This window comes from Acyrthosiphon pisum, chromosome A1 (assembly GCF_005508785.2).
Source record: "Acyrthosiphon pisum isolate AL4f chromosome A1, pea_aphid_22Mar2018_4r6ur, whole genome shotgun sequence".
Classification (NCBI taxonomy): domain Eukaryota; kingdom Metazoa; phylum Arthropoda; class Insecta; order Hemiptera; family Aphididae; genus Acyrthosiphon; species Acyrthosiphon pisum.
The window spans coordinates 135,996,704-136,024,343 of record NC_042494.1 but is presented as its reverse complement, the minus strand read 5'-3'; the positions used below and the strand labels follow the sequence as shown (position 1 = coordinate 136,024,343).

The 27,640-nt window shown below is 29.0% G+C and overlaps 1 long non-coding RNA gene across 1 annotated transcript; it reads right to left on the bottom strand.

Annotated features, from left to right (window-relative positions):
- Positions 1 to 11,271: 11,271 nt before the first annotated feature.
- Positions 11,272 to 16,457, bottom strand: LOC103310240. The gene is made up of 2 exons (XR_003838985.1): positions 16,147 to 16,457; positions 11,272 to 11,366 (listed from the first exon to the last, which is right to left on the bottom strand). It is a non-coding gene; the product is annotated as an uncharacterized LOC103310240 (long non-coding RNA).
- Positions 16,458 to 27,640: the final 11,183 nt, after the last annotated feature.

The following is a 27,640-nucleotide window of genomic DNA, read 5'->3' as shown; positions in this document are numbered from 1 at the left end:
ATTTATCAGATCATATATTTTTTTTTAATGTAAATGGCCAAGTTGTAGTTCTTCCGTGTTGCATAATTATTATGTTTTTTATCTAAGATTTTGAGATCAAATTTCGAGTTGTTTTTTGCACCCACGTTCCACAACGGTCAAATGGATTATAATCTTGTTCCTAATGACCGCAGTTTAATGTTTGTCCAACGCACGATATCTATATAACAGCAACAATACAGCTAAGTTAATCTGTGCACTGCAACCATGTAAAACAAACAATATTCTAATTATTGCAATAAAATATGTATGGTAATAATAATAATGACTTACCACCAAAATGGGCGTGACGCGGAGAAATTTTTGCGGGTAGGGGTGACGTGATGGCAGCGGGGTGGGGTAAACTTTATTTTATGTAGGTATGAAAACCATATAGATTAGATTTACTTAATCTGCAGTACCAACAACATACTATTATTATCTGAGCTAAATGTTTATAATATGTAAAACTAATGACGTAACTTGATGTTGTGGGAGTCTATATCCTATGAAAATATTCTGTTTATATATGTACCACTGTATCTTAATTTATTATTTTTATGCAACATAAAAATGTGTGTATCGCGTCCGTAAAAATATTATAATCACGTTATCACGAGTAGGAAAACGACAGACTTTAATTGTTTTCCACGGTATTAGAAAAATACCACCGTGGTGTCCAACGAGGTATTCAACTGAAGTTGGTTTATTGTGACTCGTAATACTAGTAACGTCTTGTGAGTATATTATTTTATTGCACTCTTATCACAAAATCATAGATCAGGTGTTCACGTTTTTATTCATTGTATTCATTGCAATCAACAAAAACCATAAAAGTAATCGATATAATTGTTGTCTATTAGGTATCGCTTAAAATATTATACTTCCCTTCATGAAACAAAACAATTCCCCTTTAAATTCATAATGCCTTTTCTTTTATATTTTTCTTATCGATCTAGAAAATACAAAGAGGGAGGAGGGGGCATTGCTTATTACTCTCTGTTTAATATTTAGAGAGGGTCGATTGCATATTATACACATTATACACTTTTGTGTGGGCAGATATGGTACGATATGAAATATTTCAAATACCACAGTATTGTCACCTACGTAAGTATATTATATTTTGTACTTTTGGTATGAAATATATTGTTGGACACATTGTATGTATGAAACTGGAAAATATTGTTCGTTCTGGTGTTACCGTGACCGTATGACCATAACCAAATGATGTAAAACATAAACAGAATAATCCGGATGTAGAAAACGAGTGTTGGCATGCTCTTCGCTACTATCGGTTACTTCTGTGGAGCACATAAACGCATACAGCCAAATTTTTAGAGCTCGAGTCCACCACGATATTGGTTTTAAAAAACGCGTGCCGTAGAATAATGGCGTAACGCCCCAACTGTATAGTTATCAAATTCAAACACGAATTACTATTTACATTCAATGTCTATATTTTATATCTGTAAAGCAAACGGAGTAGCTGACAAACACACATAGGGTTTAATAGAATTGAACCTAACCTTTCCTTGAATTGTTTCAACTGTGGTCATTACGCTTCAATAAATCACTGAGCCAAATTGAACACTAAAGATTTTCATTATTAATTATCTAGAATAGATTTCCAATTTACATAATAATATGTTCTAATGAGCATATTTTACTAGCACTGATTTCACTAACAAAAAGGGTTCATGGAAAAAATTATAATGCAAAAACATATTAACAATATTGTGAAACCGTTCATCGTTTCATGCGAAATACAAAAATATACGAAATAAAATATTGTTGTTTGGTATTTTACAAAATAAGTAATTTCTTGGTCGAGGTTTTTTTAAAGAAAATTATAATATTGAAAAAATAATATTATGTGCAATTTTATGAACCAAAGTATTTTAACCTGTAATATTAATTTATACATTTATAAACACATTTAATTCAACGATTAACGTAATTGTTTAAAAACTATCTGTTTAATATATTCTATTTTGTGTACAAAAATAAAATAAACAACAAATTTCGAGTTTATATAAATGGTATTTAATGTTTATTTATATAGGTTGTAATTAAAAATCTGCTACTGGACTTTGCCCGGGATAATGATTTCAGTTTCGGGTACAGTACTTGTCTCGCTTCAAACAACTTTGGCCGGCCGGAACATTTAATATGGAGGACGCGCAATCGATTTTCTTCGCTCAGTCTCGGATGGGTTTAAGTTTTGTTGACACTTTAAATTTGAAAGATAATATTCTGAGTGAAACCCTGTGAAATAGTGAAATGGTGTCTTACATTTTTTACGATTAAAATAATGATCGAATCGGCGAGATAAGAAAAACAATTATTTTCCAATTTTTCTCTATTTCTTATCGATATCGGGTCATCTCTCTCTTATAATTAACTTGAATAGATTTTTTAAAAAAGTTTATCGCCTATCTGAGATAGGTACATTTAAAATAAACTACATTTCAATATCGATTTAAATAATAGGTATATAATAGTAAAAATATTATTCATTTTAATAAATTTGCTGGTATAATGCATTTATGCTAAGGTATAAAATTGTTGACATTTGAGAATATTATTTATAATTTATTACAATTAAATTTTCAAGCCTTATATATCATTATTATTTTATGAATAATGGAAAATAAAGAAAATATCGAGAAAAGACAAAAGATATGACGAAATTTCGGTAGTTTGTCCTAAATTCAGAAAAAATACAATATAGCGGTACCTCTACATAACATTATCTGTTTTTACAAAAGATATTAAGCTGAAGACGGCTACATTTTTATATTAGTTTTCATTTTTTCTCATTATATCCTCATGCATTGTTTACCTAATATATAAATCAACCAAGTTATAAACAATATAATTTATATTGTCTACATATACTAGTCTCGTGTTGTTGAATAAAATGTAATAAGTTTTTTCTATGAAAAGATCATTAACCTGGCTGAGGTTCACATACTACAATACTAATAGTCAATATTATCATAAATAATGATATTATTATTATGGTAACGGATAAGTACATTTTATTAAAAAATCCATTAACTATTCAACAAAAGATTATATTATATTTCATAAATTTTAATTATTTCGTTAAAATATATTTTCCGCGTAACAATAGGTCATGTTAACCTGCAATAATACAATATAATATTGTGGTGACAATAATATTATAAATGTTCAATAGGTGCCTATAATAATCGAATGACATGTAAAATGGTTTTCGTGTCAATCAAAAATTAAATCCATCATCGTTTATGACATATGATTACAGAAAACAAATAATAATAATTATTGTATTAATAGAAAAACATATTATTAATATTTTATACGTACATTTTTCAGTTTTGTGTTGACGGAATTCAGATATCGTAAAAAATGTAGAAAATTCGTTGCGTTTTAAATTGTTTTTATTAAATTAGTCGAAAAGTCGTATACTTTATACTGAACATAAAATTATCGTTTCCGACAGGCGACAACCTTTTATGCATAATATTATGCATAACCTCCATATGCATTACTGGGTATATTAAATATTTAAATATATAATTACATGAGTATGAAACAATAATTATTATATGAACGACATGAACTTTTTAGGTGATTTTATTGTTTCTACGAGTAATACCTAAATATTTCGTAATCGATTTTGGTGGGAATTAAATTAAATTGCGTTAGGTTGTGTTAAATTGCATGCATAAGATATACACACATATATACTATACAGTTGTTATATAATTATAAGACAATTGTTAAATCTTAATTGATACTCGTTTTAAATTCTCCAGTCTCAAAGGAGGTCATTTAGCTTTGAATACACGAACAAACAAACCGTAAAACTCAAATAGACTATCACCTGGTAAATATATATAATATATATCTGTATACAGGGTGATTCATCAAATTTCTATTCACTCTTCACCACCCATCACCCCTTTTCGATTTTCCTTTAACAATGAATTTTTAAATTGTTTTTTTTTTTTTAATTTTGTTTTTATTTTCAAACACTTGGAGTTTTTTAAACTATTTTAGGTGTATATCCTGTGGTAATACAGCCTATTATTACTACCTACCCCATCTCTTTTACTATACAGTTATTGTAAGGAAGATGATTTTTTTTGAAAATGTTGATAATATACCATTCAATTTCGAACAAGCAGTTTTTGATTTATTAAAATTAATTTTTTTATGCTAGGATTATGTTCTTCACAATGTTTGAAAAAAATGAAAATTAGATATTTTATTGAAACCCGTGTTTATTATACCCAACAGTTTTTATAAATTATATAATATTGATAAATTAATATTAATACATTTCTATAATAAATTTCCAATTCATTATAGGCCCCATAATAGCTTCCACATTGTAGTAGTGGTAGAGCACTTATTTGATGATGAACATAAATATAAATGCTTATAAATTTAGTAGGTATTTAAGACTTAGGTATACTAAAAAATTTCAAAAATTAGAATTTAAATAAATTCGTTATTCTTCTGTTTTTCGTTCATTGCCTTTCGCTCCAAAGCAAACTAGGTCACTCACTATTGTCTTACATCTGCATAAATACTACATTTTAACCAAAAAATTAGGGACGAGCATGCTTGGTCAATATCACTCTGTATATAATATTATGTATACATATAGCATAAGGCTCACTCAACGACGTTCAAGACTAGCCTAAAGCATTATTGTGCATCCAAGGTCGTCAAAAACAATAACTATATAATCACTACTATACCGTTCTATTAATATTGGAATGAAACAATGGTTTGACAAAATGCGAGTGGGTGGTTCAATTGAACGGGACCATACGAGGGTGGTAAATTTGATGAAAATAAGTATTCACAGAAACGTGTCTGTTGTTCCCTCGGTTTTGAAACTGTAATAATGCTGCAATATCGTTTTCTATTTGCAATGACTATTCATTACATAGACCCATAAACATGGCACGGAGGTAAGCGCTGTATACACGTGTACAACAATAATATATGCGCTGTAGGAGCATCAATAATATAGACTTTAGATTTAAACCTATATAGCTTTGCAACACCAGTGCAGCAGAACAGCGAGCGTAACATTATTCATCCGACTGACATTTAATCTGGGTTTTCAATAATTCAACGAACGCTAAAGAATACATGGGATGTACTCTGAAGTCCAAACAATTATTTATATCAAACCTACTACGGCACCGTCTCGGGGTTATTAAGTTTTATGGTGATAGAAAAAAATATAACGACAAGAAAAACTCCGATGCCTATTTATAGCCGAGTCGCTTATGTAACGAAAACAATTCTACCGAACTTTTTTTTTTCATAACGAATTGCCAGTTGAATTCACATATGCTAGTTAATTCGACCGAATATAATTGTAACTTACGAATTCTCCGAATAGTTAAAATAATTACATTTCAGATACCTTCAGTGTAAAAAACACATTTAAACCCCATTACCTATAGTTTTAAAATGATTGTTGTTGTTAAGTCGTACACTAATATTTGATTACCCCTATTTTATTTTACTGATATAATATAGTATATATATATATATATAGCATTATATTGCAAAAATAAATTAGCATTGGCACCTATTGAATATGTTGCAATAATATGAGTAATGGTAATAACATTTATTGCACAAAATTATTGTCATCATTATCCTTTGGAATATCGCCAAATATAACAATTTATTATTTATAATCATATGTTACAAATTAAAGTCTTAAATATTTATTTTTTTTAAATAATTTTATTTTCATATATTATTAAATTAATAATATACATTTTTTCAAGAACACTATATTGTGATATTTAAAGAAGTTTTTATTTTATTCAATAATTAACAATATATAATAATATTTTCGATGACACTATTTTTTGGATGGAAACTGTGTGGGCGGTACACATTTCGTGCTCTTTTTAAATCTAGTTACATTTACAATTATGAAATAAACTAATTATTAACTAACTCTCTCAAAACTTGACATGTAAATGATTACAAACATTCTTCTTATTTTTTTCAGACGACTCATTTAATTTCTTTGCTAAGCAAGGTGATTACGATAATTGATTCCATACGCATTCTTAACACTAAACGATCTATGTGATTATGTGATAAATTCGTTGTCTCCAAATACGTATGCGATGTACCCAAAAACAAATAACGCATATAATACCAAGGAGATATGTATAGAATATTATACAAACGCGTAATTTTCTCCCAATCAAATTAATTAATTTCTAAAATAGTTTCGTCGCTGGCAAAGTTTGAGAGAATTGCGACACAACGTTTCACGAGAAGATAATATTATATAATAGAAATATGGTACTTCATAATAATATATTAACATCGAAACGAAATTAGTAAATAATTCACACCTCGTCAAGACCCCGCCGAGTTGTCGATATGTCGGTGTACCGATTAGATACGAATAATAAGTGCGACGGATGGATAAATAGTTGGACGAACACGTTTGACGATAACAATAATCGTTTCTCGGAGTGTCCGTTAAAGGGACGGAAAATCGGTGCAACAATTAACGCGTTCGCCGATTTGGGGTTTTCCGGTCGGATTGGACCAGTTTCGACGGCGTTTTCGTTGAATTTTTCACGAAAAACTCGACCGTGCGGCATTCGTCTCGCCGACACATCTGTCGACGGTCCCTCACGGTCGGACGGCCACGTACGCAATAATACTTGTTGCCAAAACTTTGCCGGAGACGACATTTTACCACCACTGGCCTCCGCCGCGCTCATTCTCATGAAACTTGCAGTACGCGTACGTGTTTCAGTCGGGGGTAAGAATGGGTCAAGGGATGGATTTCGATAGGGGTGTGTATAACATGAGTGACGCAGACGTGGGGAATGCTCGCCGCATACGGTCGAAAACGTCCGGCACACGAAGTCCGTGCACACGTGTCCCTCGCCAGCCGTCGAATGATTTCAGGAGAGATTATACGGTCCGCGGGGTATATATATATACGAAATGAAATAAGTTAACGACGGTCCCCAGTCAGTTGAGCAATAAAACATAATAACAAGCGATCCATTGTCGTATGCCGTTATGCAATTTACGGCCAACAGATATTATTATGCTCCCGATTGAAATACAAAATTGTTTTCGACGTCGAAAAATTTTTATCACCTTCACATAATAATATTAAATTGAATGTTTTCAAAGGTGGATTGAGCTGTTCTTCTAGTGTTTTTAAAACGTCAACCATACTAATATCGAATATGTTTGTTAAATTTCCAATATTCATTTAATAATAATAATATTATAATACAATTATGATAACACGGCGACTTGGTTAGGCATTTTAGGTACACAACTTTAATCGCAGATCAATATTTTTTACTGTGTATCTATTATAATGTTAATAATATTGTTTTCAATAATACGACTATAAACACATGTCGTTTTGAATTTAATACAGATCAGAATTTTATTCTCATTAGCTTAAATACATTATAGTTTATTAAAACGAATTAAAGTACGATACAAGTGAGTAACTACAAGTAAAGTGAAATTTATAGTGTTAGCATGCATATTAACTATGAATAGAATGAACAAAAAAATACTTCACAGGAAAAACCCTTACTACTCATTGATATGTCAAATTTGGATAATTTTTTATCTAAAATATAAGAACTTTTCTCAGATTAGATCAAAGACCAAATTTTAATTTAAATTTAAATAGTGCTAGAAAGATACGTTTAAAAAATAAGAAATATCGAGCATTATTCAAATGCATATTTAAGCTTCTATAATTTTAATTTGGAAAATGGGTTTTGACCCTACCTGAGAAATGTTTTCTTCTAATAAAAACTTATAATTAAAAACAAAATCAAAAATCCCCAACTATTTCATAGGGCGTGAGAGTTTTTCCTGTGAAAAATGTTTTTGTTCTAAAAACGCACCGATACCCTAGAAAATATTAATGTTATAATATTTTTTTAAAAAAAAATACAAATAAAATATGTAATATTTTGGTAATTTTCCGGTTTCGGTAGTAACAGTGTGGGTTTCTTACGATACTCAAAATACAGAATCCGTAGTTAACTAAAATAGTATTATTATAAATACGTGTAGGTATAATGTATGGTATACTCTAACGTTTGCTTATAAACTGCGTGAACAGTTCACCCAGTTAGGTTTACTAGGTATTTAAATATAATTGTACTAGGCAGTGAATTTGTCAAATATGACAGTAGTTGGAACACATGATTTAAAAGTCACATATTTACGTGCTGAATATACGATTATTGGAATACTTGTCAAATATGATAACATAAGTAGAGTGGGGAATCGCCTGCTGTATATACATTATTATAATAATATGCAAGTTATTATAAATTGACGAAAAAATACAGCCGTCAACCTTCTTAGTCATGAGATTGAAAAAAGCATATTTTAAAATAATATCTCTAAAATGTTGTATCCGGAAGTTTAATAATCTAGACGAATATAATATATTATAATGCATATTATGATGAATTTGTATTAAAATATGGATTATCATTTTTCATAAAATCGGGAAGCGACGGTACAACCGTTTTGTGACTCGAATATTAAATGTGAAAATTATAATTTTTCTTTAAACGGTTTTTTCTTCCATATAGATGTCAAGACTTCAACAGTTTATGTGTACCTATTTTCTTGTTAACTATATTATAACTTAACGTTCTCGTGGTGACTTATCTTGACGATCTTGGTGACGACGTATTATATTATTAATACAATAATACATTTTGAGTAGGGTACGTGCAGAGTACACTGCTCCCATATTGTTATAAACATAAGTTTTGCGTACGTTTGACAATCGCATTATGTAAAATGATATGAGATATATAGGTACCTACGTTCATCAGCCATCGGTACAACTACAGTAATATCGTATTGTTGTTGCAGGTGTCAGATCTTGTCGTTTATTCAATATAATAATTATTAATATTATTATAGGTGTCTATTATGACAGTGCAGTGGAGATTAGATGTCGGAGGTGAACGTTTTAAATCGTTGATTACGCCGTAATATACCGAAACACACGATTATAATAATACTACTAATAATATTAGAAATTCCAATTCTGCAGTAGGTAAACGAACGCGTTAATCGGAAAACGTAGAGAATTATACGAGAGCTAGCAGACGCTTAAAACCGAAGTCATAACTTTATAGGTACACACCGATAATTAATAATATAGTAATTATATTATTATACAAATGTTATGTTTGTTCAGTCGTTTTAATGTGTACGCATATATTATGTTCAAATGTATAACATTGTATGGGTAATGTATACGAGAAGATAGGCACAACTATACTGCATAATATCATGAAATGACGGATCATTGAAAATTAAACGAAATGTATATCAGGCGTTATACCGTTCAGAGTTTACGCTTTGAATTAATATTTAAATTGAAATCAAGGAAACGCGTAGGTATACGAAACACGGTCTGAAACCATAAACAGACGCACATTGAACATTTAAATTTTGTATTCGCTGATGTGTTTTTAAGACTTTCGCCATTTTGTATATGGTTTAGTTTATTTGTTTCATCCGTGAAACAGCGGCGGCGGCGGTAGTGGTAATTTATCAATTTTGACGTATCACAATAATACCATCTGCATACAATTTCCGGTCTCTCAGAGCAAAGCGCTCGAAATCGGTACGCCGAACAATACAACAACACTACTTATGTACAACTGTGAGTGAGAAAATGGTTTTCGAGAAATGCAGAAACCGGACAGCAAGCGACCGCAGCAAATGAGGAGGAGTATCGATCGGAAGGGCCGCAGATTCGGGGGCTGCAGGCCACGCTTGTACATGGCACAGAGTCGCGTCCAAGTGACCTGGCAAGATATCTGCGGTGGATAGCAATTAAATGTTGCGCGCCAATCGATTCCGATGGAGAAATATTTCATTCTAAACAGTTACAATAATAATTTCTCACCCGGTCGTTGACTGTTTTTGCTGCTGCACTGCAGAGGCGGTCGATGGCTGTTATTCGATAGCGTCCTATCGTTCGGTTTTCGTAAATTCCATCCATCCAACTCCTAATCGTAATAGACAAATGACGATTTTCGTCGTATTCAAACGATTTACATTTGAACTCAGTCTACGATTTCAGTCAGTCGACGGTATGCTAAAATATTTTCGAGCAAAAAAATAATATGTACTCGCTGAACCAACGTCACATTTCCGTCACTACTCGGCGGAGTATACAACTTTACACATAATGACTATAAAATATATATTTCACCACCAGAAAGTTTCGTCGGTCTCTAATAATAAATAATTATAACACGTCGTAAACCTAAATACATTCATCGTCGTAGTATTATAAGTATCAACAATTACGATCAGTGACTGAGTAAATATGTAAGTACTAATTATGCACAGTAATAATTTATACAAGAAGTGTATATTTGCCCGAAGTATTTTATCTCGACAACAGATGATAGTATAAAGTCTAAACCAATTCATGTTATTTAACCAAAAAAATGGCACTTGGTATAAAGTGAGTAGATACTATTAAATGTTTTGTGATTTCAAAATAAAATAAAAATTGTTTTTCATTTAATTTTTCTAATCATAATGTTGTATTTACTAATTGTATATTAATGTCGTCTAGTTAGTTGATTCATTTTATATCGTTCGCGTTTTTTACCCCGACTTGTTAACGTGTTTAATTTTTGAAAAATTATGCTAAACACAACCAATTAAACGGAAATACGAAATTAAAAATGTTTTAAAAAAAACTTTCTCTAAAGATTATTTCGCAAATGTATCGTTGACGTTTTAATTCTTTTTGCATGGACATTTTTTAATTTTACAAATTTGTAATCGTTGAATTTCTCATTTAAACCCATTTATCACATGTTTTTTTTTAATAATACCATATACTTTTCTGAAAAGCAAATTTAGTTTTAAAATATGTCTGAAACAAATTACCGAAAATATTTTATGAGTGTTTGACGTAAGTCGTCAACCTGATTTAAGTATTATCAATTGATTGGCCAAACATCACAGTAGTTTTTCTTGTCAATATTCAACACATATTTTTTTCTAATAAATATTATGCATTCGTACCTCTGTACTGTATCGGTTTGTATTTCGTTCAAAGTGTTTAAGTTGCGATTCCAATATCCTATAAATGTATGCATTTTCGTCAGTTTGATACTTTCTCGTGCAGTTTGAAATAAAAATACATTTTCCATTTGTTCTTTGTTCGATTCATTTACATACATATTTGAATATTTCTTATTCTAAAAATGGACAGATGAAATACAACATTCTGTGGAGAATTGCATATGAAATTTTATCTGAAACATGTTTTTATTCCATTTTGTATTAATCTCCTGACCCAATTTTATAATATTATGATAAAAGTAAATAATATCGAGAACGCTCACATATTTTATATTTATTTGTAATTTAGTTATAACGAAATTATTGTACTTACCAATTTACTATGCAAAATGCAAATATTTCAATATATTTTACACATCAATTAATTTGATTTATTATGAACAATTTTATGGTAAATGAGTCATATTCAGAGTAGCGAATCTCACACAAATAAAATGTTATATTGATAATTATCTAAATAACAATTTTTTTAAATGCCTTTTTTACAATTTATAACTCAAATAACATATTAAACTAAATATTCGTATGATTGATTTTTAAGCATAATAATATGTTACAAGAATCATTATTTATTTTAATTTAAAATAATTCAAATATTTTTTAAAAATTAATTTCAATACGTTTTTTCTTATGTATGTCTTACATATTTGATTTTTCATCGGAATAAAAATGTGCCTAACTTTGTCTATAACCAAGAACATGAATAATAATTCCTACTTACTGCTTAACCTGTTATTGTTTAATATAATCAAATTGAGTGATAATCAATAATTTGAATAATAATAATTAATAACCCTTTTCGTAATAATTTATAATTTAATTGTATTAAGTTATTGTATGCATATTATGGTTGGGACATAATTTTACGATCAGAGAGTGAAAACATAAAAGCTGTAGTCACCTTGTGAGCCAACTTTAAAACTGCCGTACCACTTTCCCATACCAAAATAATAAACTATAATTAAAATGCTCGTGACGCCTATCTCCATAACTGATTTTGGACGAACAATTGTAAACGTAGGTATTCGTTTATTTATATAAATACGTTACATCTTAAATTAAATATATAGGTCATCTCCTGAATGCAAGCTGAGTACGAAAAGTTTAAAGTTTTATTATAATTGGATGGACTGAAATAATATAATGTTATAATATATTAGATATACCTAAGTATTATGTTTGTTGTCCACTGACTCAAACAAATTTAAGAAAATAATTATGTTCGGTTAGTGGTACCTATTTGAAAATGGATATATTTTTTATTATTATTATTTATTGTAACTTTTAAAACTCAAAAAATACTGTATACATTTAAATATGTATATAGGTACAGCGGGTTATCCGTTTAACGTAAGACAATCATTATTTCAAAAACTAACAACGTTTATGAAAATATTTTTAATGCATAGTTTTTAAGCAGTTAAAAAACGACATATATTTTTCTTATAATGAGTGTCTTACGTTAAATTGAACGCTTTGTATTTATGTAGATTCATAATTAATATCCTACTCGGGTCTATTTTTCGATAAGACTTTAAAAAATAAAATCGATATTAATTCGTTGATTTTTCAGAATATAATATTGCAAATTGGCTGTAAGAGTCTTAATGAGAAAAAAGGTAATAGTTGTCGAATTGTATGTAACATTATTTATTTACATAACTTTATAATAATCAATAATTTATCATCATGGCTTAGTGAATTTATTGTAATTTAGTTATTGCAAAATTATGATTACTTATTCCTTAGTCGAATAAAATGTGGCAGATAAATGGCAAAGATAAAGGGGCCCTTGCAGCCGAACAATGCCAAATATTTGGAAAGTTCATGACGGGTGAATATTGTCATTAACTAGAATATGGAATGGGGTGGGAGAGCTCAAAATTTACCGTCAGCAAATAATTAAGTTCCAATACATCTTTCACTAAATTTTGTCCTCTTATACTCTTATATTGAGGATTGTTGAAACTATCTTTAATTTACGTTGGACACTTAAATAAATTTAATAATAATTACTCATGTTAGTTGTGGCGTTGAAGAAGCCACTCAACACGATTTATTTTACTGTTTGTCATCCTGTGTCAGAATTACTTTATTCTCTGTTCATCAACGGTTTGCGTTTATTTGGTTACCTAGGGTAACACAACTTCGAAACTAATGAACGATAATACAATTATTAAATGAATTTAATTGACATTGAAAATCTCACACCTCACTCAGATAAATACTTAAATAATTATTCGAAAAAAGCATACTAATACAGTAATACATAAACTTAGTATTACAATTAAGTAGGGATCAAAATTCCCTACAATTAAGTACAAAAAAATCGCAAAAACCATTATAATGAGAATATGTTTATGTGGTTTTCTTGGTGTAAATTTCAATATTATATCAAAAGACGTTTCATTCAAAAATTGTTTGATTATTGTTTGGTTTATAAGCTTTTAGTTTTGATTAGAAATATCGATTTATTAGTGGGGGATCCGAAGCGGAGCGATAAAAGCTCGGGTATAACAATGACGTATGTTTTTGGATTGTGTCATCATCTTTTGAATCAGAAAATATGCTTTAAACTTTGAGGGTGATTTTTAATAACAACATTTCGTTAATCTAATTTTCGGTACTTTGAGTTTAAAAGTTTCCCAGTATTTTTTAAAATAATCAGGAGAAACAAATAAAAATAAAAATTTTTTTTTAATTTTTACTCATACTTAAAATTTTACTTTGGTAGAATCGATTTTCTTTTTTGTTGTGATAAAAAAATAATAACTGCAGGAACTTACTTAAAATTATCACAAAATATGCATATTAGCATTTACTAGATATGATTAAATTTAAAAATATTTTAGTGCTTTGTGTGTTATTTATGGACATTTTTTTTTTTTTTTTTTTAAAACTATGATTAATAGCTAAAATTGTTTATGAGCATTTAAAGTTCAAATTTTTACAAAGTTCATTAAAATCACAAATATTTGTAATTTTTACTTTAGTTGAAAATTCATAATATTTTCAATTTTGTTACCTAAGATTTGAAGTATTAATACAGGATTCCTTATAAGTTTTTTTACTTATAGTTAGAAAAAAAGGTTTTTTGAAATCTAATGACAAAATATATGAGCGATTAAAATTATTCAGATTTTGGTGATATTGTATATTTAAACATAAGACATCTCAAGTTTTGTTAATTTTAAACAATTATAAGTCGTAGAAATTTAATGTATTCTACTATGACTTAAATTATAATTTTCTATTCGCAGTATTATGTTGTTTTCAAAATATTTAGACTACTTTTAAACTATTTATATGCATTTTAATTTTTAAAATATTTATAAAGTACTTATTGAAAAAAATACTTGGACTCGGTTAAAAAGTTTTAAAATTTGATACAAGATCCTACTACATATTCATTTTTTCATATAGAAATTTAGATATTTAAAGTACAAATTCATATACAAAAATGGTTATTTAAACACTTTACTTGTGTTGGTGGTAGCAGAAAGCAATAGTTAACAGATATTAAAAATGTCATGACATAAACCCCTAGATATATGTATAGTTCACTAATCCAACTTGAATTCGTTTGGAGACAAAATGAATTGGTATAGAGTATATAAAACTAATTCCATCAAGTCATTTTTCACTCAAACAATGAAGCGTAGTTGATTACGCACGACTTAAAAGTCACTAAAAACTACGACTTCAAAACGTTTATGATGATTTATATTTTCTACAATCACCTTGATTAAATACCAGTTTTTTTTCTTATACCTATATTATTTTTATTCCAGTATATTATAATATTTTATTGTATATATAAGCAAATAAAAATTGGTCGATTCAAAGGCAGAAAAAAAAAAACTTTTATATTATTCTTGATGGGTAGGCAATAACATGTTGTTCTAGCATATTACATAGTTTTTGTGCGCTGGCATAGACCTACTTGTAAAAATGCAATAAATGTATTAATTTTTGAATGAATACTACTATTATTATAACTACAATTGTTATTATTATTATCGTCATAAACGGGGTACAAAAATCGTTGACACTAGTTGAGGATAGATAATCAATTTAATTCACAAATGCAGCTAAAAAAAAAAAAATATTTATTATAATTACAATAACCTGTATTAAGCAACACTCAATCCAATATCACCAACAAGAGCTTAACTTGATTCCCTGCTTTATTAGTTCGTTATTAAATATTTCATAAACGACCGTGAATATTATTAAATAGTAATTTATTAATCATCATTACATTTGTATTATTCGCGAAAACAAGATGACAACTTCTAATTATTATTCTTTAACGTCTACATTTTAACGTGTTAACATGTTGTTGATTTTGATTTCCAAGGCTGGGCAAGTTAACGATTTTTTTTAACTTGTTAAGTTAAGTTATTTTTAAATAATTAAGTTAAGTTAAGTTAAAAGTTACTCGTATTTTTTTTCGTTAACTCGTTAAGTTAAAAGTTAACTTTGAAAAAAAAGTAACTTAACTTAGTGTAAAGTTAAAATTTGCTAATTTGCAAAAAAAAAAAAATCCAGTCATATTATATGGTTTATTAGATAGTTTTTCTTTACTTCCAAGAAAATTACTGGGTAAATTTAAAATGATACATCCAAGTAAACACAAATTAAAAAATTTGCGTTATTCTTCGGACGAAAATGAACTTAATTTAGATATTTTTGGAATAAAATTAACTTTAAGTTAACACGTTAATCTTGAAAAAAAGTAACTTATTAAGTTAAAAGTTAATTTGAAAAAAAAAGTAACGAGTTAATTAACTTAATTAAAATTAACTTAACGTTTTAACTTAATTTTAATTTTTAACTCGTTAATGCCCAGCCTTGTTGATTTCATCCAAAATAACGTAATATGCAATACAATCAATGTAAATAAATCAATGTTATGCTGCTCTTTTTAACTTGCCTTGAAATACAACTTACTTCTTTAAGGTTTGATTTTCACCATGAACCATGACTGTGTAAAAATGCAAACTATAGTTCATGGTTTGAATTATTCAATGTTTTAGTACCCATCGAATACATTATGATTCATAAATTTTTTTTCCATCTGCTGAAATCAACTATAAAAAAAATACGCAGTGCCTGGTTGTTATTTAGAGTGTTCTATGATCGTTAATTTTTTTACAACGCGGAAATGTGCCTACGGAAAAAAATACCCAAATTACAGTTCGTCATTGTAAAAATATTATAGGTAAGTATAGTTCTTAATCTACAAACAAATGACCTTTACTTTATTTACAAAAACAACCTAACGTGGAAACTCATGGTCAGAATAAGATTAATTGTCCGTGTCGCACAGTAATGAGAATGTTGAGCACACGAGTATATATATTTAGTACTTGGCATGTTCAAAAAAGATATCAAAAAGTTGTTGGCAAACGTACAACTTTAACTAATTGTTTAATTCATACGAAATATTTACAAGTAGGTACTACTTAATACGTATACTGGAGTAAGGATCTACGTGACTCGTAGGTACGCACATATGCGTAAATTTATGAGTGATGTTGAAAAATTATATGTGTAAGTTCCAAATCAAAAATGTATTTATTTTTCTCAATAAAACAGTCGACGATTATCGACCGGCGTTTGGAACGATTTTAGACTATATTTTTATCGTGGATATTGATACAAAAAAATTGATCTTAAAAATACAGATATTCATAATCAATAATCATGTGAACATAATATTATTACCGTCTTATGATAGGTGTTTCGCAGCAAAAACAAATATTCAATGGACATTTTTTCTCAGAGAAACGGTTGACAATTATTATCAATCGGCGTTTGGAATGGTTTCAGATTATTTTACCGTTGATATTTATGTTTTAAAAATGTAGATATTCATAAACATGCGAATATATTACTGTCTAGGTGCGGCACAATACAATCTCGAACTGTCTCGAATGACATTCGCCGTCGTATTCAATAAATTCGCATGCAATAAAGATTAAATTCTAAATCAAATATGAGATGAGTGGTTTTGCATCTCGTTCGCGGAAATAATGACATTTTTTTCTATTTTAATATCAACCGAACAATATACGATCGAAGGCATATACCGCATAATATTATGACATTGTTTGATCATTTTTTTTTTTTTTATATACTACATCTTACTAAAAATTGCTTTATTTGTCGTAAGACCAATAACTTGCTCGCTCCACTTGGGAAACCCGAGCGAAGAAGAATTTTAAATTGGTTATCAAGTGAATTATCTTTAAATAAAAAAGCGTTAAATGCATGTTCAAGAAACGGGGATAACATCTATACCGTGGTTATGAGATAAACCTTTTTCAGTAAAACCCCTCAAAACGGCGTGTAATATATTATTTTACAGCGGCTGTGTTATTAAAAGGGTAAATATGTATTAATTAATCATTCTGGTTTCGTTCTGTAGGTATACAAAATAGTTGTGTTAGAAATTGTAAATTTTGTATCAAAGAGAAGATATATAAGTTAAAGTGTCATATGTAATATACACTTTGAAAACAGGATTTATTAGTTGACACTTTGTTGAAAACTCCCTGAATTATAAATGTATTTAAAATTTGAAAAGTTTAAGCGACTTTCCTTTTACATTGGAATTTATTTACAAATCAAATATATACAATACAAACACGAAAAAAAATACAACATTGATTACTAAGCTATGACTCAAAAATGTTATGTAAAATACTTGATAAAAAGTAAATATAATCAATCTAATATTATGTTTAAGACATAAACATTCAACATGGTTGGTACTTTAAGTATGAAAATAATACTATTTTTACAGTCGTAAATTATACATAACATATTATATTATAACATATTTTGTAACTTCAAAAAAATGTTCAGGATACAATGGCTGTATATGTTGTTGGGCACTATCTACATATTTTTTTCATTTACCAAAAGTAATTTTCTCGAAAAGAACTGAGAAATACCAAAACTGAATTTTTATATGTTCTGTATTCGATTCCTAGACGATAAGAAGGGCTCAACAAAATATTTAGAGCAACGAGCAAAAACGTATATACCAACAAAACAACATATCGAACTACCGCAAAATCAATATAGATTACTCGCCCAACCAGAATTTACAATCCCGTAATTTTAATTAAAAAATAGAGGTACCTGCGTAAAGAATATATTTTGAGAAAACCTTTATTTTAATGATACCGAAAAATTGTCAAGAATTACAAAAAACCAAAAGTCAGAAATTCAAATAAACATCATACATAATACCTATATGAGATTTAGTTGTACTTACTACTAAAGTACTTAATAAAGTCACCGACATTATGAAACATAATAATATTCATTTTAAGTTATTGATTGAACCATATTTCAATTCCAAGTTCGCTTAGAAATAGTACAGGGAATCTTTCTTTAAATATTTTCAACCGTTTTTAGATGTTTTTGTTGCAAAACGACATGTACTGGGATTGAAAAAAAAATTAATTGATTATTCAATAAATGAAGGGTAAACATATTTATATTTTTTGTAAATGCAAAAATTAGTACATTATCTATAATATTCTATACATTATTACATTTGTATTATTGGTTTCTTCTATAAATTTCTCCTCTCTCTCTCTCTCTCACTCTTTCTCTCTCCCTCCCTCTCACTTCTTCCCTCTCCCTCTCTCTCCTTCCTTATCTCTGTCTTCTCCGAGCATGACTTAGATCCTTGTGGTCTAAGCATTATATTGTGAATATTAATAATATGATTTTACAACTTACGAAATAAAAACGCCCAGTCGCAAAGCGTATAATACATCATAGAATAATAGAATGTGCTATTTATTTTCCTCTGCTGTGTCTAAAAATGACGTTTTGCAAACTTGGCGTTATGTATATTTCATAGGAAAAACTACACGCTAATGTGTTTATAGTAAGATGGTCATGGTGACACATGTACACATGTGATGTTGACGTTTAACTTTCTCTTCTCGGCAATTTATAGACGACGCTATCTTGCTATCGTGTCGTTTCTACGGTGATAATAATAATTTATTCCAACACAGACAGGTAACACATATTATTAATTGCGCGTTGGAGGACGTATTCATTCGAGTTATTCGCAGGACGAGGGGGTGACAGGTTTGGTGTCCGTTAATCAAGCGCCGGATTGAAATGTGTTCGAAATATCACCCGGTATGGAGATTTTAATTAAGTATTCATTCCAAGTTGGAATAATATACAGAGTTATATATTTTAATATAATTCTAATATTTTTAAATGGTGCACTATAAGACACTTTTTGACATCATAATATTTTGTTCTAAATTATTATTAATTGTTTTTTATTTAAAAAAAAAAACTCGATTGCAAAGTATAGGTAAGGGCAGTCATGGTTGTGAATCTAAATTTTAAATAAACAAAATGTGGCAATTTAACGTTTTTTAGCACTTCATCAATAAATAATGTTCATAGAAATTAAAAAGTACTTTTTTATATATAGGTACGTTATATTTTACTTATCTATGTTGATGTTCCATTTCTTAACTTTATATTATTGGAATTCAAATTTGAGTCACTTGTCTTAAACTTACAACATAAACGAGTACAACTATTTAGGCCTATCACTAGGTTAGTATGTTGAATGAGAACTTTATTTTTATATCTGAGTATTAATAATTAGAATCTGCAGATGACATAAAATCTTTTTCTATTTAATGCACCAGAAAAAATTGTTAAAATTACATAAAACATCAAAAGTTGTTCTAACAATTTAAGAACAACGAAAATGTCTCTTATAAATAAACATTAATTTAAGTGAAGTATTATGTTTTTACGTCTTTAATGTCAACATAAGATAGTAATAAGAAAACAAATATGTAAGTACCTACAGGCTTCAAGGCGGGTTTGTACAAAAATATAAAATGTATTATTTAATAATTGAAGAATTGGGTTAAATTACGTCATGTCTGATGTTGTGTCACTTTTTTTCCAATATATTTTTTAAAAAGTCTGACGAAAAACTGCGCATTGACAAAGAAAAGTCCGAACCAAAACGTTCAAAATAAATTCTAAAATTCAGTTTTAAATTGTTACTACTGAATAATTTTGGGTGACTTAAATTAAATTACTATTAAGACAAATTTCGTATAAAAGGATTTTAAAAAAAATTGCAAATGCATCATATTATTCACCATTATTCATTGTGTTCTTGAATCCAATACTCGATCGATTGCTCTATTATGTTGCTAACTTGCCATTGAAACAAAAATACTTACCCAAAACGAATAGCTTTTCCTATGTCTGATCAGACTCTAAAACGTTCTAACATACACTAAATGTATCACAATGTGCATACAAATAATATATTGTATATATATAAACAACAGTAAAATTACTTCCGTTTCTGTAATTGAAACAGCTCCTTGAAATGGCGCCAAGCCAATTTGATTGTTCCATAATATATTATGATATTAAATCGACATGAACGTCTTGTCCTATGCGGTATAATGGTATAACATTATTATCTGAATATGTAAATAGATATAATTTATATTATAAATTAAATTATATAATTATCTTTTTGAGTACCACAGCGCAATTTGGGACTCGGTAAACATTAATCATTTGATTTTATAGTAGTTGTACCGATAAAACTTTCTGGTTGCATTCATAATATTATATAGATTGGAAATTTAATTAAAGTGCGACGTTAAAAAGTAATTTTGGATTTTTCCGCTTATTCGATTTCCGGTAAAACAATTTTTTTTTTAATCCACCGTCACCCATGTCAAACATGACCTATTCAGGTTATGTTTTGTCGCCCCTCGGAGCATTGTATTATTCCTTCCTCATCATACAGTTGCAGCTTCGTGTTCAATAATATTATCGATCGCCTATATCGTACGGTAAGACGACTAAATAAATCGCACTCGAGAGACATCGCCGGTGAAACATGCGCACACTAATGTTACGCAAATCAGCGCAGAATCGACTGGACGCATAATATTATGTTATGCGTACGAACTTCCGTCTACGATTCCGCTGCGTAAATCACTATACGAACCGATTTTTTTTTGTATTTCCAAAATCGGAACGGAAGTCGGCAGACAATAGAAATTTAAAAAAAAAAAAGCAAAACGGTATTGACTATTGTTTGCTGGCATTTCGAGCAACACTGTCACATTGCAAAGGTGTTGTACTGGCATGATGAATAATGTGTACATGCGTGTGCGTGCGGGTACTTGCGTTACTACCACGAAAATTATCTTAGGTGAAAGAATAGACATAATATATATATATATATATATACTGAGGTGTTCCAGAGAACTACACAATATATATTATATAAATACACGGCCTGGTAAAACGTGACATGAATTAATGAAACCCGACATTTTGTTCATGTTTTTAGCAAAACTCGAGACTTTTGATATTGCCATGTCAAACCAAGATTATAGATTACTGCGGTGAATAACATCGACGGAAAAAATAAAGGCTGCTGCGGTGCGTAAGCTTGGAGTGAATTAAATTATAGTTTTTAACCACAATATTCGTTGTGTAGCGAAAATGATTGTTGTCAACAAAAGAAGAAAAAAAAAATATGAAAATTGCTCCATCTCTATAAAATGTATAAAAAAAAAAATCATATTGTAATAACAATTATTATTGGGGAGCAGATTGGTATAAATTTGCATATTTTTTTCTGCGTTATCGTATTATTTGCCAGGTAATAAGTTTAATATAAAGTGTCATTGATGGGAATACGAAAATTCTTATTGCCTATTTCTGCATGATTTAATACTTTTTAATAATGATTATTATATATTTTAATAAACAGTTTTACGATTCAAATTTCATATATCGTTTATTAAAAGATTTTTGTTGTTTTGTCGCCATAATATTATATTACGTCTTAAAAAAGTATTAATTGTCAATACGTTTTAGGTGAAAAAGATTTATACATCTACCTACCTACCTATATATTATATATTTTTTAAATTTTAGTCACAGTTTTTAATATGCTCTATTTATTGTACTTAATTGAATCTATTTAATTTAACGCACATATACCTATTCACAAGAACAAAATCGTTTTTAATAAAAATTATATACCTAATTTTTTGTGCGTATCTACCCACGTGTATTTCTACTTTCTAGTTTATTAGGGAAATTTAAATATGCATTCTAGTATCTATTATAATATTTAAATGTTAAATAAGTATAAAAATTAGGCCTTTAACATATACCTAGTATTAAGATTTAGATGAATTAAAATGTACTTTAAGTTATCACTCGTTGATACATTAATAAATTGTAGACATAGGATTGTGCGTTCACGACTAATGTATATAATATTGTAATGATATACAGTTATGGAAATATTTCAAAAATTTGTCAAAATATTGACAAACTATTATGTTATTATTATTATTATTAAGTTGTTATTAAATTGTTCAATTATTTTCAGATTTTGTTTTCAAAGGAATAATATAATACGTTTAGCAATCCTCCGTGAAATGGTTTAACGCCGTAATGGTTCGTATGCACAGTAATTTTGTTTTCTTTTGATCATTTAGTTTTAGCTTAACTACTTCAACGTCGAGAATATCCCTTTTTGGCTTAAAATGCAAAAAGCGTCCTTGTCAATTTCGTCCGTAAGACCTGACTGGACGGATTCCAAATCGTTAGCCCATAATCCAAGACCGAACGAACCCTTGAGACAATTTACGCAACACAATCTGAGTCATTTTCCGAAATAAACCCCAATGTCTTTAGCGTTAGTCGTGTTCCACACAGGATATATCCTACACATCCTGTTTGTCCGACCTTGTGCTGTTTGCTCGCAATAATAACTATATAAACAGTGAACGATATATTTTATAAAATTATGTTATTACGAAATTATTGTAGTAAAAACTATAGTATACCTATATATACGTGATTATAAATGTTATTAATTAGGATTTAAACTAAGTAACAACAATAATAATTTATTTTATTTTTTTAAAGAGCATTGATGACATTTTTATATTTTATGATTTCTGCTTTGACATCTAGCGATACGTAATTATCATCGTATAATAATTGTTATTGTCTGCTGATGAGACAAACATAAATATATACACTTACAATTCACAAATAATTACAGTTGTAATGATGCGTATTAAGTAAGTTATACAGTCAGAGATGAAATAAATTATTCAAGTGGCGTCATCTTTGTAAACTGTTTTTTTCATATCATGAGGGGAGGATAAATATTGAGCGTGTGTGTAGTATATTCAAAGAACGCCTAAAATTATAATATAATTTTATTATGTTAATTTTTTCTTTTTGTCCAAACAAAATATTCTCAACAACTGTCGACAACAATTTTGTATTTGTTAAATCTTTACTAGTAACTGTACTACATAATACTCTGTTTAACAGTAAATCGTATACACTTACGGTGGAAAAAATTCATCATGTACTTATTTCAAACATAAATTTCAATAAAGCACAAGACTATCAGAAATTTCTCATTTGTAACCTAAATGCTTGACTTTAACATCAAATTGTAAACATCACACGGATGCTCATACAAGTCGATTCCAAGTTTCGATAATGTTCACAACATCAATCACAAACCACAACCTCAATAACTTTCTTGTCGAAGTACTTTGCTCGTGTATAAACAAACCCAGTGTCTATAGACTTAAATGTTCAAAAACTTGTCAAAAGTTGAATGTTATATAAAAATAAATAAAGAAAAAAAAGAAAACACGTACAATACAAATGGTAAAACGTTTTTACAGCTACCTACTCAACAATAAATCATTAATGTTTCGGTATACATTCGTACTTTACGCGAGACCAGGCAAGAGGGTTTTAGCGTATAATAGACAACTTAATAACAACAATATCATGTGAGTGAGTCCGATGTAAATGTAAATTATGATTTTCTAAAAAAGCACATATAATATTACATTTACTGGGATGGATGATAATAAATTAGTTAAATTTAAGCCTGACACATCTACAGTTATAGCTATACGGTACTTAAGTCATAAACGCATATAGTAGGGAAGATTTTGCGTCCCAAAATCTGTAATAATGGCCAAAAGTGATCAATCATTTTTCACGTCGTCTGTTGAATCACTTCTAATGGACTGTCTCACATACCAGTAATATATCGTGAAATAGCGCCGATGGCCATCTCTGGTCGATTTCACATCGATGATAATAAATAATAATACTTTGATACCTATCAATCGAAATAGTTGATGGTTTGAAAACCAAATACATTTTAATATTTTTTTTTTCATCAATTATATTATATACTTACATACTATTGTAATAAACGATATTATAGTCTATGTACTGAACTGTGACCATAATATTTACCTATGTTATTATTTAAACCGATGTCGTATAAAAAAATCAATTTACTTGTGAACCAGCTGGTACAAACACAACCGGTGGATAAAAACAATCGATGGTTGAAAACAATACCGAACAGAATGGGACTATTTGAACGGCCAATCCGAGAGAAATTTATTAGAAAAATGGGAGCCATCTCGTACAAACTGCACCTATAGTCTTATAATAAAATCTGTTGTACACCGTGCGACGAGTCTTGCACCGGAATTACGCGCGTACGACATGACGTGCCCTGTTGAGTAACATACCGAATCATCGACATTTTATATCTGTATAATGTCAAGAACGCATAAACCTTGCCGGCTGATTAATATTCAAATATTTATACGTAATCATTGAAATGAGTTGAATTCCACTATTTAGTGCTAGGAGCACATGGTGGCGTGTGCAGCGAGATCGGGAAAGATATTAAGTATAGAAAATCTAGAAAAACGAGTTTTTCAAAACAAGAAACGAACACTGAAAAAACCACACTGCACTGGTCCGTAATCCCCCAATAGGTTAGGTTATAGGCCTACGACTGCAGACGTCCAGAATAAATTATCACATATTCAATAATATTATTATACCTACTACCTATAACACGCAATGTGTTCGCCTGATTTTTTGGATTTTTTTTAAGGATAGTATCTAACGCCGATGGTATATAGATCCGCGTTATAATCGTCAAATATTTATGGTTGGTTTTCGATCAAATGCGTGTGAGTTGTAGACCACGAGAATGGAGCTCATACAATTAAATTGCGGAAAAAATATCATCCTATTTGCGAATGAACTGTTCCGTAAAAACGATGGTTAAAATATATTTAAATATACAATTCATATTTGTTTAAACAAAAGCAAGACAATTAATACTTAACCAAACGTAGTTTCTCGAAATATTATGCGTTTACCATAACGCTCTCTTTTAACGGTTTTATAAGATTATATTATTTTTTCGGAAGAAAATACATTAATATACACCATAATATAATATTATTATTAATATTTATTCAAGTGATAATATAGAATAGTTTTAATATGTCTTCCGTATTCTTTAATTGTACGCGGCTATTAATTATTATTATTATTTCAGACCCTTTAATATTTTAATGACCAGTGCTTATATTTTTATCATTTATTCAAACCAATGAAGAACAATTTTGAACCGTGTAAGGTAATGGCTTTCAAAATATAAAACATTATAATTTTTCATGCAATAAACATCATTAATATTTTTGCTTTTACAGTGGAATCTATAATTATATAATTATTATAAATTATAGAATAATGTTACTAACAAATATTAAATTTGATTAAACAATATTTATAAGCCGTAATAAGTTAATAACTATAATAACTTACAAAATACAAAATAGTAAAGTGAAAATGTTTGTTAATCACTTAATTAATTTATTGTTATTTTAATTGAATAATTTGGCCCATAATTTGGTCCTTATTACATAAACGAATAAGGAAATGCCATAAGAGTATTATTGAACAATTGCCATACTTTTAAAGTTATATTACTCTTCATGATAAATTGAATTACTACACGTTTGTAATTAATATTTGACTTAATTTGTCTTATGAACATTATACTATCGATTTTATTTTTTTTTTTTTTTTTTAAAGAATTTTAATATATATTTTGATGATTGAAAAAATATGTAATTTTGTAATCTAGAACAATATTACATTTTAAAGTTCGATGTTTCATAATAAAATAAAATATAAACATAATTATATTTTAAGATGATATAAAAAAAAAGAAAAAGATCCTAACTACAACTTCCATACGAAAGAGTTTCCAAACACTATTGGCGAATAGTTATCGAATGATAATAAGTTTGAAAATTCATTGATTACTGCAGCCGCAATTGACTGCAGTTTGATAATACAATTATATTGGTTTCGCATTTTTATGCAGTCTCACGTACGATTCAATTACTCTGAGTGGACGCATTTATGATATATTTTACGAAACATTAAAACTGTACGATAGCCTTTTGTTTCATCTACATACACTGAATCACGAGTGCCCGCAGTGTTAACGCAGCTATAGACGCGTACTTTTTGGTTTAGACGCAAATCTGTTGTAGACATGGCACGACTTTCATAACGCATTTCACGTAAAAGAGGGAAGCAAGAGTCCATCGGTACAATCACAAAAGGTCGTTTATTACAATTATTACGTCAAGTTTCTCCAGATTAAAGTTTTCAACTGACTCGAGCGTACCTATATACATACGTCTTGGGACTTGTTATCCGAATAAAATAACGTCGATCGAATGTTTTATAATATTTTTTTTCGTATTCCAACACACGTTCGAGTCGTTTGTTTGCCTCTCCGAGTTCAAAATCGATATCCATCGATCGGTTTTCGTATTCCGACCCATTCATTCTTCAACGACGTTTTGAGGCATTTTTCGTAAGTAGTTTGGCACGACTCAGCGTAGACAATACTTGCAGTAGCAGCGTAGGTAGGTACATGAGTGAGAACCTCTGACATTTTTTTTTGGCTCTGGTGCTTTTATGAATATAATATTAAATACCATCCGCATTGATAGTATTCATTTCGACATCGGCGTTTCCGAAAAGTTATAATTAGAACTTTAGGTCATTATTGGGTATTAAGGTTGATTTAATAATATAAACGTACTACTTAGTTTAAGATTTATAAAATATATATTGAAGCGCTAAAGTCCAAGCAGTCATTGCAGCAATCGATTTTAAAATGAAAAAAACAATCTATATTGTTGTTAATAATTTTTATTTTATTTTATTTTGTGTTATTATTTTGTTGATCATTCAGTATATTAAGATAATGAGATATTATTAGAAGATAAATCTAGGAACTAGGAAGGTAACTCTAGCGTTGTTATTAAGATAATCGCGAATTTTAAATCATCCCTTCTATATTGATTGGTTCTTATATGCAACAATAAATATTATTGTTTTTATTATTATACGGCCACGCTGATTGTGAAAGCCTTACAACTTTTGCGCACACATTGACGTCTGTGCATACGTACCTACGACGTACAATTACATCTATAAAATGTTATGA